This window comes from Silene latifolia, chromosome Y (assembly GCF_048544455.1).
Source record: "Silene latifolia isolate original U9 population chromosome Y, ASM4854445v1, whole genome shotgun sequence".
In the NCBI taxonomy this organism is placed as follows: Eukaryota; Viridiplantae; Streptophyta; class Magnoliopsida; order Caryophyllales; family Caryophyllaceae; genus Silene; species Silene latifolia.
Window position 1 is genome coordinate 355,819,752 of NC_133538.1, and position 13,999 is coordinate 355,833,750.

The 13,999-nt window shown below is 43.1% G+C and overlaps 1 protein-coding gene and 1 non-coding gene across 2 annotated transcripts in view; both read left to right on the forward strand.

Annotated features, from left to right (window-relative positions):
- LOC141631672 (uncharacterized) overlaps window positions 1-13,999 on the forward strand; it is a 39,616-nt gene that overhangs the window by 16,082 nt on the left and 9,535 nt on the right. The gene's annotated exons all lie outside the window — the stretch shown is intronic.
- On the forward strand, window positions 11,963-12,069 carry LOC141635499 (small nucleolar RNA R71). Its single transcript, XR_012540183.1, has one exon. It is a non-coding gene; the product is annotated as a small nucleolar RNA R71 (small nucleolar RNA).

Below are 13,999 nucleotides of genomic sequence, written 5' to 3' on the forward strand. Positions count from 1 at the left end.
GGGTCGATGGCCCAACATACTAAGTGATGTCAAAATTCAAAATTCGGGTCGATGACCCAATTATTCAAAATTTTCAAATTCCATTTTCGGGTCGATGACCCAATCTTTCAAATGATCCAATTTTAAGATCGATGATCCAAATGTGCTTATGTGATGATTATTGCTTGTACATTTTTTTTGTTGTTTCAAATGTAGCAGGATATGCTTCAACTGGGGGCTCTAAAGTCTTCGACTTTAGAGCCATTGCAAATCAGGGCTCTCGGCCGTTGGCTTCAGAGACCATTATCAAGATGTAAAGGATGACATCCACCAAGAATTCAATTCAATACCAGAGTATGAAATGGAAGAATTCCACAGCTGAAAGCAAATGATGAAAGTGGCGACAACCTCATCGGAAAGTCCCGTCCCATGTAGGCACCTGCCAGCAGATGATAAGATTTGGGCAAGTGTCAACAGATGATGAATTTCGGACAGGTGCCAGCAGATGATAAACTTTGGGCATGTGTCAGCAGTGGCCGAACTACGACGCGGGTTTGATTCCGTCAGAAACGGATACGTAGACGCCCGAGGATAAGGCTCAACCCACCATATATGCAATTTTATGGGTCGACGACCAACGATGATAATTCGACGCAGCAGAAGTAAGAGTTAATCCCCAACGAAGTTTCAGGTATGATCTCTTCTTATGGCTGGCGAGCTTATATACGCAAGTCTAATGGACTATAAACGACCCGCAGAATCCTCAGGTCGAGAGGGACCTGGGGTATACTTTGACTTTCGCCTTGTCCAAGCCTCAGTCAAAGTGGGGGCTCTGTAGATACCCGTATCCGTCGATATTGAAATTTATAGAGAACCCGACAAACAGCCGATGATGATAGGGCACATGTATTCTTTATTTGTCATTGTCATTATTTGGGCTCGTTTTACGATGTAGAATGAGCGTTGTCGACGAAGTATTTTATTAATTTAAATGATATTTAAATAAAATGTTTTTTTAAAGTGAATTCATTTTATTGTTTTAAGTTGAATTTATTTTCATATATTTATTTTATTGAAAATAAAATATATTTTTGATTTGAAAAATCATTCTTAAGTTACTTGATTTGAAAAATCAATTTAAATCGTTTTATAAATCGTATTCGAAGAACTCGATTTTTACGATGGTTTTGTATGCGATTTTGAGCTTGTTTTCTACTTGATTTGGGCTCGATTTTCGACGCACTTTCGGCCCAATCCCCTCTCCTCCAACCCATGTTCAAATCCCAGCCAAAACCCACCACAAAACCCTGGCTTAGCCCTCCCAAATCACGTCCCAAACAGCCCAACACCAACTTCGCTGCTCTGTTTTGCAGCCCCAAATCCGACACCAAAACTGCCCCGTATTCGACTCCAATGCGACCCATATCTCACCTCCCATCTAGCCCACATATCAATCTATAATTCCAATCCCTTTCCCATGCAACCCACGTCCAAACTCCTTCACAAACCACACGCAACAAGCAGCCCCCCTGTTTTCGTTCTCCATACCCGAGCCCAATCAAACACTTCCAAACCCGCTCCAAACGGCTACCAAACCCGTGCCCATGACTACTCAACCACACCTGACTATCCTAAACATATTACTATGCCTTTCCCACCAAGAAACATCCCTCAAAAACCCTACACGAGCTCATGAAAGCTGCTGGACAGCAGCAGCGAAACAGGGAGCCCGACTGCTTGTTGCTCTCTTAAACCCTACTTTAACTCCCTATAAATACCTCCTCTCCACCATACATTCATTCCTCTAAGTTCTCCATACATACTACCGTCACTCACAAGCATTAAACTCCAGAAACAAACCCTAATTGCCTCTCAAAACCCTCGACAAAACCGAGACATCCAAACTGAAACAGTTTGTGTCTCTCTCGAAATACAATTCGTTTCCCCTTCAAATCTCCATTAAAATTCGGGTTTCTTGTTCCTAATAAACCAAATAACGCCCATCTACATCTTAGACAAAGATTCACGAGCCAAATTGACCTTGAGAGTACACGAATCCCCTCGAAAAACAGAGTGTCACACACCTTGTTTTCGCGGCTTTTCCTGTCTGTCCAGTTCTGTTTGTGCTCATTTTTCGTGCCCAATAACTCAGAACGAGCGTGGTTTGTTTTAATATCTTTGTTCTACTCTCTTTCTAGTTTTCAAAACATCTTTTAAATCTAATTTTCACCGTGAAACGAGTGAGAAATTGCAGTTTGAAAGTTGCTGTCCAGATTTGCGAAAAAACGTGTTGTTGCTTTGTTCCTTCGTCGACGACGGCCTCTCGAGATAAAATCTACGATCGATTACGACCCAAGACGGTGTCAACGATACATGTAGGTTGAGGGTGCATCAAATCTTCCTCTTCTATCTTTTATTTCGTTCTTTTTATGTTTGTTTTTCCATTGTTCGTTTTACATTGTTTATCGTTTTGTTTATCGTTTGACATCGTTAACTATGAAACTAGTTTAGTCCGAGTATGAGTTAAAGTACCACCATGAACACCCGCGTTGACTTGAGATGGGAAATAAATCCGCCACATCGGTCGGTCGTATCCCCCGTCTCATTTACATATCCTCGTGTTCAAGGTAGGGCATTAATAAAACGAATCCTAACTTTGTTCCTCGCTTTTGACCCCTTGCCTGTTTCGTTCAGTTCGACCTACCCTAGGACCCTTCGTATGTTATTTCGACCTCTGATTGTTAACATATGACTCATTTAGACGACATTAGATCAATTTAATAACCTAATTAGACACGTTAGGTGGCTTCGACACAAGCATTAAAATCGACTAACAATTCTATAACCTAATTGAATGCATCTCTCCTTTCATATGATTTCTCGCTAGTATAAGAGTGCGTGCTTAGCACCTTCTTATTAACACTCGACGAGTTTATTTAATTAGTAAACTTGACCTAATTTGACCCCTTAGGCCGTGTAGAACACTCGGTTTTAGGCGAAGCCTTCTGACCTCTTTTGTCATCGATTTCTAATGTATTTTCCATATCGCTTTGCAAATCTATCTAACCTAATGAACCTAACCTAGGAACTAGGGTGGCCGTGTCTGGGGCCGTGTGCTTGGCCGTGCCTTTTGTTATTCTTGCTTCATCTTTATATCATTTATTCATCGTTGTTTCGTATTTTGTAATTACCTTTTGTTTATCGAGTCGTTTCTTGTAATTCGTTTGTAATTAGTTTTCTATTTGGTCGAGTCAAATGATTTACAAAAACCTTAGTCTTATTTGGTTAGATAGTTGTGCTCCAATTCATGTAAGAGTGTAGTAAATCGCATGTTGCTTAAAGCAACATGGCCCGATTTATGCTAATGCATGCTTTGGTGTGTGACCCAATGTCTAATTCGACAAGATTAAGCGAAAGCACACATTATGAGGAGTGACCCAAGGCCGTGAGTCATGTAGACCGTGGGCCACCCTTTTGTGCACGTTTTCCTAGGCCGAATGGCCATGTGTCGTGTATGGTGTCGTATATAGCAATTGTATTTAGATCGAGTTGTATCTCTAAATTCTCGTTGTGTCGGCATGAAATGCCTGGGTTGTAATAGGGTAGATCCCAACGGCTCCCCCATTCCCCTTAAGCCTTGTTTGCTTTGTTTTGTATGTTGTTAGATCAATCAATCCACATGCTAAATTACAACTTTGACAAAGTTAGTTTAGTTGCATCTAAATCGACATAGAAACTTCACATGTTAGGGTTTTAAAACGATGTTTGCATATCATATATCGCAGTAGCTACGACCTTGTTTGAAATCCGATACTTGACTTAGTAGAGGCCGTTATCGACGGGCGGGCTTAGGTGTCCTTATAGGCTTCCTAACACGTACCCTCACCCCTTACTCAAGATCTATGGTTTGTGGATCCGTCTAAATACCATTGGATTACGAGAGTCATTCAAATCGAGTGATATAGAGTACAAGTCTTTATCTTTAATCACTCGTAGTCGATTGGCTTTATGCTTTTCGATGAAAGGTGTAAAGTTGACTTGAACGGTTCCAAGTTCCCATAAAACTTGGTGGCGACTCTAATTTGTCTTAATTCGATTCGAAAGAACCTCGAGTCGATTATGCCTAGTTGATCCCGCGGACGCAATTCCCGTGGGCGTTGTCCACAATTTCCACCAACTCCAAAACACAGAAATATGGGCCAAACTACAACGGGAAAACATACCACAAAAGAACATATTAACTAGCTTGACTATGCAAGCTTAGTTTGGAATGTAGCTGATGGGTCAAAAAGGCAAGTTTTGGCTAATGTGGAGCTAAATGGGTGAAAAATATAAGGAAAGGGAAATTTGCAAGCACCTCCCTGCATATGACACCAACCACAAACCCGAATATGTGCATTTGACAAGAAATTAAATGTCATAAAAGTGCAAAAGAGACGAACATGTTATGCAAGGAGTACTACTCTCAATTCCTAATGAACTGGTCATGAGTGTCACCAGTTATGGCTCTAATATCTCAAAAATTTTCAAGTAGTTTGCCAATTTATCAGGTCAAGTCTAAACAGTCAGCTATATTTGAACAGAAACTCGTAGACTATGCGTATGACAAAGCTAATAACTATCAATGATAGTGCAAGGCTCAAGTAAAAAGACAAGTTATAGTGCATTATCATCACGGAAATCTACCGTTCCGACTCAACCTATATGCAAAAATAAACGTGAATTTTTTTTTAATTTTTTTGAAATTTTCTAATTTTTTTGGATTTTTGATTTTTTTAAATGAAATAAACAACAATGCAAAGCTGAAAAATAAACGTGAATGCAAAAACAGATGCAAATGCAGACTCAAAAGGATGCAATACCCTCCCCAAACCAAAACGGACAACGCCCTCGTTGTCCTCCAGCATACACCAGCAGATATATACGGGGGAACGGGAATATACAACCAATAACAAAATAAAAACAATAAATAAAAGGAGACAAAATAAAAGAGTAGAAGATACATACAAAATACGAACTTCCCCAAACCAGCCAGAAAACTGGGAAAGTGAGTAGACCAGTAGTTACTCGTCGTCGTCGTCGTCACTGCTGTCACGGATCTCCTCCACCCTGAACTCCGGGTCTCTCTCCTCCTCTCTCCTCCTCCGCTCCTCAGCTCGAGCTCTCTCCACTACCACCTCCGGGTCCTCGTCCTCCTCCTCGTCAGCAGACTCCGGGTACCCCTCAGGTGGGAACCGGAAGAAGGAAGGGTGTGGCCAACCCTCTAGAATCGGTCTGTGTCGCCGCAAGTGGTACTCGTACAGAGGATGCAAGGCAAGAGCCATGTCCCTCTCCATACGAGCCTGACGCGCTGCAATCTCAAGCAACAAACTGTAAACGGCGCCCCCTTGGTCCATGACCACGGGCGCCACAAAGGGAGGAGGTGGTACGAAAGTAGCCGGTAAGACCGGCTCAGTCTGTGTCTAGTCAGTGGGAGTGGGGGTAGGAGTAGGAGTGGTAGTGGGAGTAGGGGTCGGATCGGGAGTAGCCGTGGAAGGGGGAGAATGTCACAAGGTAAGTCTACAGACAAGGAGCCGTCAATCTTCCAAGTCTGGTAGTCTGGGGTCAGCCAATGCTGAGAAAGCATGGCGTCCAGACTCAGTAGCCTCTCTCCCTCGAGGTACTGCAGGTCAGGAGGCCAAACGGGGAAAAGGCGACGGGCAAGAATGGTGGCTATGCCACCGCAGGCAATGGTTCTCGTCTCCTTCTTCCCCTGGCTCAGAAGGTACTGGGCGGTCAAATAAGCTATGTTGAGGGTAAAAGGACCCTCGTAGTCGATGTTTAGGTAACCGCCCAGGATGGAGAGCTCGGTGTTGGTCATGTTGTTCGGCTCCTTTCAGCCGAAAATAGTGTTCCCCATCAGTATAAGGAAACAGCGGACATGGGGAAGGTGGACCTGATGGAGCTTTCGCTCCCTAAAACTGGTCTGGGCCAGACACCGCCAAAGCTGACAGTAGACCTTCCTCGGGGCAGCAGTCAAGCCCGTAGAGGAAAGGTCAAGTAACCTACCAAACTCCCCTAGTGTCATCGGGAAGGTCCGGTTAAACAACCGGAAGGACACAGAAGAACTATCGGGGTCAGCCTCGTGTGCCCCGGGGGAGAAGGTAAAAGAGCTGAGAAACTCGAGGCTCGGCTCTAAAAAGGTACGGCCGCTCATAGTGATGAGCCCGGCCATCCCCGTGCCCCGAAGTAACTCACAAACCGACTCGTAGATACCGAGTCTCTCAAGCGCCGATTTCTCTAGAAATCGGGAAGGTACATGCACACAAATAAACAAAGTTATAAAATTTCTTACGATGTAAGGCGTTAACGAAAAGTACTGCGGGTAATCCGGGTGAGGGTCGAGGGAAGTGTCACCTCGGACCGTGATCGTGCTGGTGAGTAGAAGCAAAGAAGAAGCTGTAGAAGTGCTAGGAGCAGAAGTAGAGGTGACTGGAGCTGGTGCAGCTCGGGACTGTCTACGACCCCGACCTCTGGAACTCAAAGCAGAAGCCCGTGAAGCGACGGTGTGAGGAACCAGGGCTGCTCTCAAGGCAGCTGCGACTGCTGGCGAGTCCGCCACAGGTGTAAGAGTAGAGGCTGGTGCAGAGGTAGTGGCTGCTGTGGTCACCACTGAAGAGGCACTAGCAGCAGTGCTAGCTATGGTGGTGACCGTAGAGGAAGTGGCAAACTGAATCGAGCTAGCTTGGTGAGCTAGCCGGGAGCAAAAACCGTCCCGCATTTGAAAGTAGAAACACCTTGCAAAGTAGTGGTGACTAAGGCGGAGGCAGTGGCAACAGCAGGGGCCACTGTCTCACTCAAAGACGGACTAGAGGTGGTACTGGTAGAAGGTAAAGTACTAGACTCCATCCTGTAAGCAAAGGGCAGGGGGTATTATAAGAAAATAATGGCTAACAAAGGCTAAAACAAAGACGAAATCAAGCATGTGACAAAGATTGACATCCCCCAAATAAAATTCGACTTCAACCCTTGAAATTCCCAACATTCCCAGAAAAATCCGAATCATAGCATGCAAATGGTGATAGGGGACGGGATGACAGTTAACAACAGCAGCAAGTAAGCAATGACTGAGGCTAATCAAGGCATGAAAGCTCATAAGCCCGTCTGACAGTCGAAAAATTCGACTGAAATACCCTTAATAGCATGTAATTGGCGATAAGGCGGTCATAACAGGTAATGTCAACAGCAATTAAGCAACAAGAAAGTTACTAGGCAGATTACAGCAACAAAAACCATAATGATAGTCGAAAATTTCGACTGTCCTGAACCCATATCGCAAAAATCGCGGAAAATTCGAATTAAACAGGCAACAACAGCGAGGAAAGGGGATTTGATCATCAAGCAAGATAAGTAAGGGCATACAATGACAAATTAAGTCGAAAAATTCGACTAAACAGGAATTTCGAGCCCTAATTCCGATTTTTCCTCATAAAAATGCAAAGATAAGGAAATTAAAATGCAATGAAGCTAGAGGAAACACTTACTTGATGAATACAACCTACGAATGCAATTAATCTTCAATCAAACAAGCAAAAGAGGCGAATTTTCGTTCGAAAAATCGCAAACCCTAACCCTCTTCGAAAACCGTGTAAATGGACACCAATCAAGGAGAAAATAAGGGGCTATGATAGATTAATTGGCTAGCAAGAGATTGTAGGTGGCGGATTTGGAGATTGGGCAAGAAAAAATGGGGATTTGGGGATTATTTGATCGCAAAAGGGGAGTGTTAGACGAAATTAGGGATAAAATGAAATTAGAAACAAAACAATAGAGTTTAAGGCAAAAAACTCCCTGCGTCCTGTTGTATTCACTCGATCGAGTGGTTTAAAACCGCACGATCGAGGACTTTTGAAGATCCAGTTGCTCGATCGAGTAGAAATCTACTCGATCGAGAAGTCCCACTTTATGCTTTACTCGATCGACTGGAAAAAACACTCGGTCGATCAATTTTTCACTCGATCGAGTACAAAAAGTACTCGATCGAGCTCTTTTCTCGTGTTAGCTCCTGAATTTCGTCAATTCTTCCTTGGAATGCGTAAAACTTCCCCAAACCTGCATAAAAGCACTTGCAAAAATATCCCAACATACCAAAAACGCATATAAATAGTCTATAGTCTTAATTCTACGCTAAAGAACAGTCTATAAACTAATTGTCCTAATTAAAAGCAATAAAATAAATTCAACGGAAAATTCAAAATTATCTATTACAAAGTGTTACACGGGGCATTTCCCCGTTTAATTCCCGGAGCAATTCAGTAGCCCCTTGAAGGGCTCCTGACTGGAGGACGTCACCTCAGCAACATTGACTGTCCTCTTCAACTTCTATGAGCATGAATTATCGTTTGAAACGGTAGGAGGGGAGTAGTTCACATCCACATAAGCGCGAACTGTCCTCGCCCTTGCTCCTCTATAACCGGCTGTAGCGTCATCATCTCCAATTTGATTGACAGTAATTGCACTATGCTCCTTGACAGCTCCTTCATTGCTTTCATCTGTACCTACAGCAAGGAAAACAGACGAACTTTCCTCCTTTTTGCTCTCAGTCTGAGGCGGAGGGGTAACAATTGCGGCACAATACTCCAAATTTTCATCTGGAGTGTCAATAATAGGGTCAGTAGAAGAAAGGACATTGCAAGGCTGAGCTTGCATGGGAGCCCTCCGGGACTTAGACTGATGAAAAATCAGCTCCTCGTCCCCTACCTGAAAGGTCAAAGTCTTTCCCCCGACGTCTATAACTGCACGGGCAGTGGACAAAAATGTTCTCCCTAAAATAATAGGGGTGTGTGCATCTTCGGGGATGTCTAAGACAACGAAATCAACGGGAATAAAGAACCTCCCGATTCTCACAGGTAAGTCTTCTACTATGCCTAGTGGCCGTGATATACTACGGTCGGCCATCTGGACTGTCATGTTAGTGCAACTCAGCTTTGTCAAACCAAGTCTCTTGGCCAGAGACAGCGGTAAGACACTTACGCTAGCGCCTAAATCGCATAGCGCATTATCAATCAAATAGTTACCGATATGACACGGAATTGAAAAACTACCCGGGTCTGACTGCTTAGAAGGTAACTTATTTTGAAATAGGGCTGACCCCACATCAGTCAAAGCTACGGTCTCACTATCACTAATACTCCTCTTACGCGATAAAATTTCCTTCATAAACTTAAGATAAAAGGGTACCTCTGTCAGCAACTCAGTGAACGGCACAGTAACTTCCAAGCTTTTCAGAAGTTCGACAAATTTGCCGAATTGTTGATTGGCCTTAGTATTCTGCAACCGCCTCGGGAAGAGAACCGTGATAGGTATCTCGAGTCCCTTGTTTCTCTCTTCCAATGTATCTTCCGAAGCAAGTTCTGTATCCTTTGGACGCTTCTTACCTCTCGAACGAGGTCTTTCCGATGATTTATCGCTTAAACGAGCACTAGCAGGCTCTCGAATAAGCTTCCCGTTATCAAAGCTACTCGAAAGACCAATATACCCATTCGATCGATTAGATTCTTCATCAATACCACTCGATCGAGTAGTTTTTTCACTCGATCGAGCAACTCCATTTTGCTCATCACTCGATCGAGTAGAAAAACTACTCGATCGACCATTCTGCCTTTCCTGTTTACTCGATCGAGTGGTATTGTAACACCCTCATACTCCAAGTGCCTTACCAGGACCACTCAAGTATAAGGATACTACCATCTCGGTTACCTGAGGCATGATAATCATAAGACAATAACGAAACAACATTTAATGGTATAACTTTAGTGAAAAGTACAAATCAAGCCAAATCCCAAAATACGGGTACAAGTTCTCAAACCAACTGTCTAATCAACTAAATGTAAAGTTTACTAAATGACTAAGCTACAGCAGAAGACTTCTATCATCTGACAGTGGCACATCCCAGCAATCCTATGTGACTCAATTCAAACCTGCTCAATTACTGTTCACCATCCCCGAATGGATCACCGCAGGTTTTACAAACAACAACACGGGGTCAGTACTAATCATACAATCTATATATATATCAACAATACGATAAACAGATATCTCACACCGTCACACACACAATCACATCAGTCTCATCAATCTCAATCACCGACTGTCCACTGGACCAGCCCTGCCAGTGGGGGACCGCAGCCGTACCCACCAAATCCCCGCTCCTCATAATGAGCGATCACCCTGTCCATTAATGTGCACATCCCCTTTCGTTACGGGTTCCATGAAGGGCGAAACTAGGACGTGAAGCCACTCCCGCAAGTGACCCCACTTAGCCGAGGACACGCCTCGAGAACCAGAGACAAACAATCACAATCAACAAACCGTCACAATACAATTACTATATTATTCAATCAACCACAACACATCAACATCACATTATGGGACTAATACTGAGTAGGAAATCCTACCTGGAAAGCACAACTATCAGACGGTCTCAACAGCTGTATCAAAAAGCCTCTTCTACAAAACCTCCTCCTATCATACAAACACATAAACACTACCAAATCACAATCTACACAAAACCCCCAAATTCCCATATTAGGGTTTAAACAACTTAAAAGAAATACCATAAAAACGGTACATAGGTCTTACCCTCGACGCAAGGATCTCAACGGTATAACGAACGATGAAAACCGACCTTCCAAACTCCGGGATTTGCTAACAATGCGATTAAAGTGAAGAACGTACTTTGCTTTCTCTCTTGACAGTAATTTAGGTTTTGAAAAGTGTTTAGAACAATGACGGAAAAGATTATATACCTTAATCGCATAATTAACAAACCCCGAGAAATAACTCCCCGTAAACCGGCTACTCGATCGAGTAGCTAAGGTACTCGATCGAGTGCCCCCTTACTCGATCGAGTATCCCAGTTACTCGATCGAGTACCCAACAGGTCAGAAACTATTTTAAAACGCAACTCACCCTTACTCGACAGAGTAAGGCCTACTCGATAGAGTACCCAGAGACTCATAAATACGGAGTATTACAGATATTGTCACTCGATCGACCACTTACGTCCCCAAATCTGCTCGATCGACCACCTGAAACCAGTCGATCGAGCACTTGCTTTGCCGTGAGCTTATTTTCTTCGACAGAACACTGTTCATCATCAGGTTTAGCTCTCCTCGGGTCTGATTTCTGCATTTCCGGTCCCTCATATGAACGACCGCTTCTAAGATTGATGAAATTTACCGTCTCGTGTGGATTCTTCTCATTTTGTGTCGGTAATTGACCCTGCTTTCTTGTGGACTGATTAGTGGCTAATTGGGCAACTTGAGTTTCAAGTGCCTTTATGGACGCATCTTTCTGTTGATCACTCAATTGCCACTGCTTCGTGAAGGCTTGCAACATAGACTTAAGCCCACCGGAAGATGATGCACCATGGTTAGGAGGAGTAAAAGAAGGGGGCTTTTGAAAGCCTTGTTGATTCTTGTGTGGAGGGACATAAGGTTGCTGCTGGTGCGGAGGAGGAGTGGGATTGAGCACGTTCTGACTAGTCCACCTCAGATTGGGATGGACTGCCCCTTGATTATTGTAATAGGAACCCCCTCCTTGCCTATATTGCTGAAAGGCAAGGACTTGTTCCTTCTCTACAAGACAACCAACAGCAGTGTGGCCATCATTACTCCCACATCTCTTACAAGAAACGGTCTCTCCTCTAGTAAGAACATGGACCGTCTGAGGCTCCCCAACAGCTTGTAACTCCAACTTGTCAAACCTAGCATTCATGGTCTCCAGCTGAGCCAAAACCTGCTTATCAACTGCATGAACTGTCCTAATCCCATCCCTCGGGTTACCATATTCAGCGCTGTGATTCGCCATCTCTTCAATAAGGGACCATCTCTTATCATCATCTGTATTCTCCTGAAATCTTCCACTGGATGCCGCATCAAGTATGGCTCTCTGGTCGTCATACAGCCTATTGTAGAACTGATTAGCTAGGAACCATGTGTCAAAACCATGGTGAGGAATATACCTCACCAACTTCTTGAATCGTGACCATGCTTCATAGAAACTTTCATCGGGAGCCTGTCTGAAACTAGTAATCTTGGCCCTCAGCAAATTGGTGCGTTGTGGAGGGAAATATCTCTTGTAAAATGCAAGAGCAAGAGACTCCCAATCTGTAACCCCAGCAGCTGTGCGGTCCAAGTCAGTCAGCCACTCCCTGGCTGAATCAGCTAAAGACAAAGGAAATAGAACTTCCTTAATCTTGTCCTGAGTTACCCCCTTAGTGGCAGGGATAGTAGAACAATAATCGGTAAAGGTCTCCATATGCTTCCTTGGATCTTCACCTGCCACACCTCTATAAATATTTCTCTCCACCAGATTGATATAAGAGGGACAGATGTCGAATGTATTCCCATCATCAGTCTGGAGATTGAAACCCTTCAGAATAGAGGATGTTTTAGGCACTGAATGACTAGAAAGCTTTGGCATCTTTACTGGTGATAACGGACTGTCTTCAAAAACAAAGTGATGTAGCTCTGGCTCGAAAGTACTCAAGTCTTCCTTTAGTGATTTTCTCTGCAGACGAAGTATATGCCTGAATAGTCTCTCTGGTTCTGAATCAGCTGAAACTAATTCTAACCTGTCTGACCTGGGCATAAACAATACTGAAAGAAAATAATAAGAACGGTCTCAAGGAATAGATATTCCCTGAGACGGATAAAATAAACGGAACAAAAACAAATAGGGCAATTGCCTCCCCGGTAACGGCGCCAAAATTTGACACGTCTGTCGTATACCTGTCAAAAATAAACTAACTCAACTAACTATATAGCTAGGGAAGTCAGGTCGATCTCCACAGGGAGGCAAGATAAACGTAGAAGTCCGTCTATTTGGTCACAAATGGGGGGGTTGTTTGATTTGTTATCTAAACTACGAGATTTAAAGGAAAGAGGAATAAAGGGTAAGAGCAATAAAAGCAGAGAAAAAGGATAAAACTATCAGATAGAGAGGGATATGTTAGGATTTCGGTTCACTACGGTAGTCCAGTGACTCAGCTGTAAATGACTCGGACGAATTAATGTAAGACGGATGTTGAAAGGTCCTTTTGATCCACTTTCTATCCTAAAATACCGCTAACTTAACTTTCATTATCGTCAGGGTAGTCTACTATTCATAGCAGGCCTATTTAGTCCAATCTTTCTATCTAGGATTAATTTTAGCCAGATTAAAGGTTAACTCAGAAGTTTGCACTCAACTAAGTTGAATAAATACAGTTAAATTGCTATGGTGACAGAGTCTCGTAATTATTTCATCTGTTTCATTTACTACATCGTCACTTTCCTACCGCAGAACCCCTAATCCCAACATGAAAGGGGTTTAGCTACTCATGTCCCTAATTAAACTAACAGCAGATAGATTTCCAGCAGTAAAAATTATGAAATAACAAGTAAAAAGCGTAAAGAGAAATTAGGGCAAGGGAATTAAATGGAATAACAAGCAATTAAAACAACAAAGGATTAATTATTATTAAAGGAAGAGAGAGGAATTACAATCAATGCGAATCCGGCGTAAAGAACACAAAATCCGAGCAAGAATAATCCTAAAAGTAAGGTTACAGTGGAAACAAAGTAACGCAGTAAAGTTTCTTGATAGATAAAAAGAATAGATAAAAAGATAGATAATAAGATGTCTAATAACCTAGTTAACGTATGTTTAAATAGGAAAAGCAATTAAGTTTTGCGAAATAAACAACACACGGCCTAATTAAAGGCCCATAACAGCGAAACCACTCGATCGAGTGGATTAAAACCACTCGATCGAGTAAACACCTCAGCAAATCTACTCGATCGAGTAGAAAAGTGCTCGATCGAGTAACTGGTCTTTCTGCAGGCTAAGGATCGAGTAGAATTCTACTCGATCGACCAATTGGAGACGTAAAAACCCCCGATCGAGTGGTAAAACTGCTCGATCGAGTACTTCGTCTTCATTTCAGCTCAAGTCCGCGCCTAAATGCCTCGTAATCTGTGCCATGACGCTTCCCAAC